This window comes from Oncorhynchus nerka, linkage group LG26 (genome assembly GCF_034236695.1).
Source record: "Oncorhynchus nerka isolate Pitt River linkage group LG26, Oner_Uvic_2.0, whole genome shotgun sequence".
Taxonomy (NCBI): domain Eukaryota; kingdom Metazoa; phylum Chordata; class Actinopteri; order Salmoniformes; family Salmonidae; genus Oncorhynchus; species Oncorhynchus nerka.
In genome coordinates, this window is record NC_088421.1 from 17,981,523 (window position 1) to 17,991,023 (window position 9,501).

Consider the following 9,501-nt stretch of genomic DNA (forward strand, 5'->3'; position numbering starts at 1 on the left):
GAGATTATATCCGTGCATGGTGGACAATGGACATATTGTTTTGATCTTGTTGCTGTAATCCAGATCAGTGCTTCAGCACCATATGGAGGAGGCCTCAGTCAGCAGAACTACTGCATAGACATGGTCTGTGTTGAATAATATTGCAGCACTGTGTAGCACATGCGGTTCAATTAGTGAAAATATATCTGAATGTAAAATACACATGATTATAATATTTATTTAGGGAGATACTATCAACCAAGTGATATTTACCATTGAAGTAGATGGTAAAATAACTCCGGTAAAGCCTGATATTTCTGACAGTCATAAACACTGCAACATCATGCATTCACATTTCCCAAAAATACAACATGCACACAGACTCAGTGTTACCCCAAATTCTTACAAAAAGAGAGTGAAAACAAGGAGGGGATGGGGCCATCTGTTTTACGGTATAATCTGGAGGAGTCAAACCTCATAAAGAAAGAGAAGACTAAGGCCAAATTGACAGTCAGTGGATGGGATGTCATGCGAGCCAGATGGATTTGCCTTGAGGAGAATTTACCCAGTGTGCACAAGTCCAATCCAGCTGAATCACTGCACTCAAATCTAATATTTGGTTCTGGTGCTGCACTGTGGTTCCGCTAATGGAAACACCAAACATGCTGCTGTAACATTGGTTGACAAGGGCACCTTGGGTTTGCAGATGTTCACGCTGATGACAGATGGTACCGGTGTGGCTAAAGGGGAGCAATGGGGAGATGTCTGAACCAGCCTTGTGCCACCTGCACTCCTCTTAAACTCCCTCTCTGCACCCCATTCCCATAACCCAAAACAGTGTGTGTGTGTGTGTGTGTGTGTGTAGTGTGTGTGTGTGTGTGTGTAGTGTGTGTGTGTAGTGTGTGTGTAGTGTGTGTGTGTGTAGTGTGTGGTGTGTGTGTGTGTGTGTGTGTGTGTGTAGTGTGTGTGTGTGTAGTGTGTGTGTGTGTGTGTGTAGTGTGTGGTGTGTGGTGTGTGTGTGTGTGTGTGTGTGTGTAGTGTGTAGTGTGTAGTGTGTGTGTGTGTGTGTGTGTGTGTGTGTGTGTGTGTGTGTGTGTGTGTGTGTGTGTGTGTAGTGTGTGGTGTGTGTGTGTGTGTGTGTGTGTGTGTGTGTGTAGTGTGTAGTGTGTGTGTGTGTGTGTGTGTGTGTGTGTGTGACATTACTCAGTGCTGTGGGATCACAGGGTACCAGGGATTGGCACGCTGCTACAGACAGTGGGTGTGTCTGAATCTCTGGTTGGGTCAGGTAACACAGGCAGGACAAGCTGGTGGCTGGAAGTCCTTCAGCATTTCCACTTCCCTGGAGATGGAACATACAACAGCATATGAGGTCAAATCTATCTGCCACATCAAGCTTCAGATCTCAGAGTTTGCTGGGCTCTAGATGTAGGCATATATATTTTCTTTTGTAGTGATAAAATGCTATAAGCTGCCAAAAATGTCTTACTGAAGTGAAAGTATAAAATGTGTTTTTCCCATACCGGTATAAAGGGATATGGAAAATCAAGAGTTCTTAGTTACCAAAAGTATATAGTAACTTGAGTTGATGCACAGACAGTAGTGATCACATTTGTTGTCAACAATTACTCTAAAACAGAATGAAATGCAATTTTGAAAACAAGCATGGCTTTTTCATCATGACCACACAGTGAAGTGATGGGTTGAAACATAAAGGGGTGCCATTAAAATGCACGGTGTGCCATGTGTAAAGAGACAAATGACCAGCTCCTGAACCACAGGAAACAGAGAAGGGGAAGAAGGGCTGTGAACAGAGGAGAGAGACAGTAATTACCCCCATTCATCTTCATGGGACCCCAGCACCCTGTTATGGAGACGCGCCCCCAGCGGAGTGCATCCCCACGTTTGATAAATCTCTCCTTAAATTAGTAGCCACCGGTGGATAGGGCCTACATCACTCCTTATGCTACCATTCATCATCTCATTAAGAGTTTGGGCCAGGGGTGGGTTGAGGACTCCCAACATTGTGGGAGACTTTGAGCTCTTCCAAAGACAAGCGGTATGGGGTAGGTTATGGTTGTTTATGGTAGGCCTATGTCCAGTCGCATTGGATAATGATTTGAAAAAATCACTAATTAGTTAAATGCGGTTGCCATCTTTTGGAGGAAAATATTTTGATCACAGGCCACTGTCCCTTTACCATTTGAGAGATATGTTGCTGCTACTGTTGCTGTTAGGTCTACAATGTAACAGGATGCCAAATATTTTGTGGTTTGAAATGAAATCTATCATCTGTCTGTATTTATGTACCCATGTATGTATCTCTGTATTTGTTTACATGTGCGTGAAGAGGACCCATTCCTGTGAGTTAATTTGGTTAAAATGCAACAGCGATTATGTGACGGCACACAGGAAATGCAGTGAGGCTCGGGGAGTCCCAACCTGACATTAAAACTGAACTCTTTGCTGCAAAGTGAACAGAAATAAAGGAACCCTCTGGATTACCCCCCCCCCCCCCCCTCCCACGGCCCAGGTGGATTAATCTTTTTAAAAGCCACAAGCATCTCTCTCTTTTTCCGCAGACACAGAGGAGCAGGGCACTGAGCCCACGAGTCCCGTAGCGCTCCAAACACATCACTAACCGGATCTCCATGTGGTACATCCATTACCGTAAAATACGCCGCCACTCCCCGCTGAACGCTCTACACTCACCCCCATCGCATTTTCGCCAGCCCCCCTCCCGCCATAAAACCGCTTACGCCAACAGTTCTGAATTGGGCTGTGTCCAAGATTAACATTAGTGGGTGGGAGTTGTAAGAGTGATCACAGCCACAAATTATGCTCCAGTGATAGAATCTGCACATGGATTATTCCGTACTCTGCAGTCAGTAAACTCTCTACCATGAAGACGCTGGTTACACCATTGATTTACAATACAGTAAAAACCACAGTCAAATATCCCTCTCTTTCATTTGGATGTGATATCCCATTGTACATTGAACTTTACAGTGGTCACTCAAGTGATTTATCAAGGTCAATAGACAAATGGAAGCTCAAAACTAAAGCAAGATCTGAATTTATATAACAAATGTGTCATAGTTCCTCCCAAAACGTTGCAGCACAGCCTTCTCATCCAATCAGTTGTTGCTTTCTTTTCTTGTACAGTATTAACAGTAGGACATCACTGCTGGTAAATGGTATATTTTTAGATTCACTGCGCTTTTTATTTGGAATTTGTCTTCATAGCTTGTTTTAAAGACGAGATGCTGACAAATCTGATTCTTGGTGCCAAATTCTGGATGAAGTACTTTTCATTGTTTATTTCCAAGGACTATATTTGAGCCCATATGATTGTTATTTCTTCTTGTCAACAAATATTAATGCTGACTGTGCAAATGTTATATCAATGCCAAACATGGTGTGTGTGTGTGTGTGTCAGTGGAGGGTCCTCAGTGGAGGAAGGGGAGGACCCTCCTCAGTGAATTTCATAAAAATAAAATGTTATCCTTTTTTTGATAAAACATACTAAACATAACCACTTCACCAAATAAGTGATTAAAACACACTATTTTGCAATGAAGGTCTGCAGTAGCCTCATCAGCATTTTGTAGGGTAGCACCATGATGTAGCCGGAGGACTGCTAGCTTCCGTCCTCCTCTGGGTACATTGACATCAATATAAAACCTAGGAGGCTCATGGTTCTCACCTCCTACCATAGACTTCCACAGTTATTATGACAACTTCCGGAGGACGTCCTCCAACCTTTCAGAGCTCTTGCAGCATGAACTGACTGACATGTTGTCCACCCAATTAAAGTATTAGATAATTAATCTAGTACCGAAAGCATAAACTACAGGTAGCTAGCCCCGCAGTGCATAAAATGTAGTGAGTAGTTGACTCAAAGAGAGAGAAAGACAATATTGGAGCAGTTTTGAACACATTTATTTATTCCAAAATGAAGGAGAAGCATGGGAGAAGTAGAGAGAGAGATTGTCATTTTTTTCACTTTCTATTTCACTTACTTAGATAGCAAATGGAACTAGCTAGTTTAGCCTACACAAACACCCTGCTTAAATAGAGGGATGCTATGTTAGCTAGCAGGCTATGACTATCCAACACAACACTTGAACTCTTCCAAGTCAAGGTAAACGTTCGGTTTTACTCATTTAATGCCCCTGGGGCCTGCCGGTGTAAGAGCTAAACTCCTTACTGACTCTACACTGTAAAGTTACTGCATGATTGCAGTTGGCTTACTAACGCGTTAGTTCTATTAGCTATGTTGACTATGACCTTACTTTAGCTAATAGGGTGACAACGATGTAGGTTGTGTGTAGCGGTTATGATATGGTTTGGAAGTTTTTTTTGCCTGGTCACATACAGCTGATGTGTTGTGTATTGAAGTCCACAAGCGAAGGGAAAAGGTGAGAGGAAGAGAGCGCATAGATGCGAGAAGGAATACAACGTGACTGGTATGAAAGTGAACTGTGTAAACGCATGAATGGGGATATATTAATTCCGCCAATTTTGTTTAAAAACGTTTCTTAAATGGAAGCAAACGGAAAAAAACGGGGATAAACATACTTGAATTTGTCCAATAGAAACTCTCGTTTGCAAATGAAATCCATTTTTATTTGTCACATACATGTGTTTAGCAGATGTTATTGTGGGTGTAGTGAAATGCTTGTATTTCTAGTTCCGACAGTGCAGTAATATCTAACAAGTAATATCTAACATTTTCACAACAACAATACACACATTACACACAAATCTAAAGTAAAGGAATGTGTGAGCAGTGTCACGGCGGCATAGACTATGATACAGTAGCATAGGATAGAACACAGCATATACATATGAGATGAGTAATACAAAATATGCAAACATTATTAAAGTCACTAGTGATTAAGTCTATGTATATAAGGCAACAGCCTTATATGGATGATAGCGAGGTGAACAGGCAGTGGCTCGGGTGGTTGTTGTTCTTGATTATCTTTTTGGCCTTCCTGTGACATTGGGTGCAGTAGGTGTCCTGGAGGGCAGGTAGTTTGCCCCCGGTGATAGGTTGGGCACCACCCGCTAGAGAGCCCTGTGGATGCGGGCGGTGTACTTGCCGTACCAGGCGGTGATATAGCCCGACAGGATGCTATCAATTGTGCATCTGTCAAAGTTTGTGAAGGTTTTAGGTGGCAAGCCACATTTCTTCAGCCTCCTGAGGTTGAAGAGGTGCTGTTGCACCTTCTTCACCACACTGTCTGTGTGAGTGGACCATTTCAGTTTGTCAGTGATAAGCTGAGGAACTTGAAGATTTCCACCTTCTCCACTGCGTTCCCGTCAATGTAGATAAGGGGGTGCTCCCTCTGCTGTTTCCTGAAGTCCACGATCACCTCCTTTGTTTTGTTGACGTTGGGTGAGAGGTCATATTCCTGGCACCACACTCCCAGGGCCCTCACATCCTCGCTGTAGGCTGTCTTATCATTGTTGGTAATCAGACCTACTACTGTTGTGTCATCTGCAAACTTGATGATTTAGTTGGAGGTGTGCGTGGTCACGCAGTCATGGGTGAACAGGGAGTACAGGAGGGGCTGAGCATGCATCCTTGTGGGGCCCCAGTGTTGAAGATCAGCGAAGTGGAGGTGTTGTTACCTACCGTCACCACCTGAGGGGGCGGCCCGTCAGGAAGTCCAGGACCCAGTTGCACAGGGTGGGATTCAGACCCAGGGCCTTGAGCTTAATGATGAGCTTGGAGGGTACTATGGTGTTGAATGCTGAGCTATAGTCAATGAACAGCATTTGTACATAGGTATTCCTCTTGTCCAGATGGGATAGGGCAGTGTGCAGTGAGATGGCGATTGCATCGTCTGTGGATCTATTGGGGCGGTAAATAAATTGAAGTGGGTCTAGGATGTCAGGTAATGTAGTGGTGATATGATACTTGACTAGTCTCTCAAAGCACTTCATGATGACAGAAGTGAGTGCTACGGGGAATTGTCATTTAGTTCAGTTACCTTTGGGAGAGGGAGAGATTGAATATGTCAGTATTCAGCCATATTCCCAGTCACCTTGCTATGGTTAAATGCGATGGTTCACGCTTTCAGTTTTGCGCGAATGCTGCCATCTATCCACGGTTTCCGGTTATGGTAGGTTTTAATAGTCACTGTGGGTACAACATCTCCTATACACTTCCAGTCAACTCAGTCACCGTATCAGTGTATTCGTCAATGTTATTCTCGGAGGCTACCCAGGAACATATCCGAGTCTGTGTGATCAAAACAATCTTGAAGCGTGGATTCTGATTGGTCAGACCAGCATTGAATAGGTCTTAGCACGGGTATTTCCTGTTTGAGTTTCTGCCTATAGGAAGGGAGGAGCAAAATGGAGTCGTGATCAGATTTACCGAAGGGGGGGCAGGGGAGGGCCTTGTAGGCATCCCGGAAGTTGGAGGTGCAGTGGTCGAGTGTTTTAGCAGTGTGAGTACTACAGTCAATGTATTGATAGAAATTCGGGAGCGTTTTTCTGAAATTTGCTTTGTTAAAGTCCCCAGATACAATAAATGCGGCCTCGGGATATGTTGTTTCCAGTTTGCATAAAGTCCAGTGAAGTTCTTTGAGGGCAGTCATGGTATCGGCTTGAGGGGGAATATACACAGCTGTGACTATAACCGAAGAGAATTCTCTTGGAAGGTAATACGGTCGGCATTTGATTGTGAAGTATTCTAGGTCGGGTGAACAAAAGGACTTGAGTTCCTGTATGTTATCACAATCACACCATGAGTAGTTAATCATAAAACATACCTCTTCTTCCCAGAGAGATATTTATTCCTGTCTGCCCGATGAACTGAGAACCCAACTGGCTGTACGGACTCAGATAGTATATCCCGAGAGAGCCATGTTTCCGTGAAACAGAGTATGTTACGATCCCTGATGTCTCTCTGGAAGGAAATCTTCGCCCTGAGCTGTTCAACATTATTATCCAGAGACTGAACATTAGCAAGTAATCTACTCGGAAGCGGTGGGTGATGTGCGCGCCTCCTAAGTCGGACTATAAGTTCACTACCTCTCCCCCGCCAGCGGTGTTTTGGGTTAGCCTCTGGAATCAGTTAAATTGCCCTGGCGATTACGAACAAAGGATCCAATTTGGGAAAGTCGTATTCCTAGTCGAAATGCTGGTGAGTTACTGCCGCTCTGATATCCAAAAGTTCTTCCCGGCTGTATGTAATAACACAAAAATAATTCTGGCCTAAAAATGTAAGAAATGTAACAAAATACTGCAAAGTTTCCTAAGAGCTAGAAGCACAGCAGCCCTATCCATCGGCCCCATTTTGATGTTCTACTGTTGGGACTAATGATTACATCCTATATCAGCTAGATGCAGGTATGAGGGTGCAATGTGGCATTGAATGTGTCTCTTGTCTGTCCATGTGTCACTGTCTGTCACCTAAAAAAAATGTTGACCTGTGCGCACCTACGTTGTAAACTTTCATTCATAGGCTAAGTTGTAGCAACCACATGATGGTTAAAGGGAAATTAGAGTATCATCTAGTTACCTAAACCTATCACTGTTACATTGAGCTGGGGGAATGTAATATAAATGACAGTCATCCAATATGCTGTAATAGAAATAAGTCCATGCTCATGAAAAAAAGTGTCCTCCTTCCTCTTAAACGGCACTGACTGCCACTGGACTTTGTGTGTGTGTGTGTGTGTGTGTGTGTGTGTGTGTGTGTGTGTGTGTGTGTGTGTGTGTGTAGTGTGTAGTGTGTGTGTGTGTGTGTGTGTGTGTACTAGAAGGTGGAGGTAAACGTTTATCCTGGCATCCTGCTGAAGTGGCCAGACTTAATGTACATCTGTACACCACGTGAGAACTCACAAGACATAATTAGGAGATTACATGAGCGCAGTGCAGAAGGGGTCACAGGAATGAAGAAGGGTACAGTGACACTCATGTAATTTAAACATTCATTTTACATGTGTTTATGAAAAAGTGGAGACATTTTAATATTTAATCAAAAGAAAATATGGATGTCCTCTATAGCTGCACTCACTGGGGTTGGCAAACATTGAATCAATCCTCATGCATCCCCTCTACTCTCCATGGGAAGCCATGTTTGGTGCCAGGGCCTCCTGCTTTTCCCATCCTCTGCCAACACTCCCCAGTAGATACCATGTACATTATCCTCATCCACATCCATCACTCCTCATCCATCACTTATCTCAATGTCTTTATAGCCAGCAGGCCGGAGGTGCTTGTCCACTTATGTGGTTCAGTTATTTTCTCTCCTTTTCAACTCAACTCATCTTGTCCACATAGTAACTCTAGAAGGGAAGGTCCCGGCATAGAACATGCGTTTGGGTTAATGTTAGTCAGTTCATATTTTGTTATCTATTTACAGATCCTCGGGTCATTTTGATAGCTTTTTGTGATAACTAGATTGGTTTATTTGATGATGTCCTACTTAATTTTGTTCACTCTTTATCTATATATCCCATATATAAGTCAGAAATAGACCACGGCAATGTGCTTGCCATGCCATCCCATATCTTCTAACTGCTAACAAGCCTATTTTCCAGTGACTGACGTTGATTTGATCCCTAAAGCCCTGAGCTTGGCACCGGATTGCTCCTAAGCCAAATTAAGCCTCTATCATACCCACCCCACCTTCACCCCTCTCCTCCTCTTGCTATGGGAACCCTACATCTTTAATGACGATGGAGAGTTTTGCACAGCTCCCGCAACACAAAAGCGGTGACATCTGTCTCAGTAAGTGCTGCACTCAAGACCCCCCCCCTCCCATTTGTTCTATCTCCCCTTCTTGAAAATAAATCTAAAATAAAAGAGTAGTTGTGGGAGGGGGCTGCTAATAGAGGAAAGCGGGGAGAAGTTTAAACAAAGAACCTTTCTTTCAAAGTGTGTTTTCGGCATAATTCCCCACACAGTATTCCTAATGTTCAAAAAGGTGTTGAAGAGTCTATACTTCTCCCCTGGCTCTGGTTTTTGCTCTGTTGCCCACCTGCCCAATGCTGGTTCCAGGCCCCACTTGGATCTTGAAAGGACATTTTCCACAGATTAATTTAGACATTTGAAACTCAAACCCATTGAAAAAATAGTTTTCAAACTAAAAGTGGTTTGCAAGAGCGTATGATGGACTCATGAGAGATGTTGATATGATCGTCATAATTTAGGTCTGTGGCAGAATTTAACTTCATAAGACAACAAATAAGTCAGTTATTGAGCATAGCTCTATTTCATATGCACATGAGCTCTTAAAATAGTGTTACCTTTTCCAGCATGACTTCCACTGATAAGATACAGCCCACATTCTGTAGCATAGGGTACTACTTGTCAAAATGAAGGCAATTTTGACCTAAACTTCATTATATGCTATAGATAGTAATTTGGCAATACAATAATATTTGTTTTAATTATAACACTGACTAGGCCTATAGCCTAAGAGTTTCAAATCAGAATTGTCAAGACTGTCTTTTGTCACAGCACCTTCGATACCTCTATGATCCTCTTGCTTATGATGAT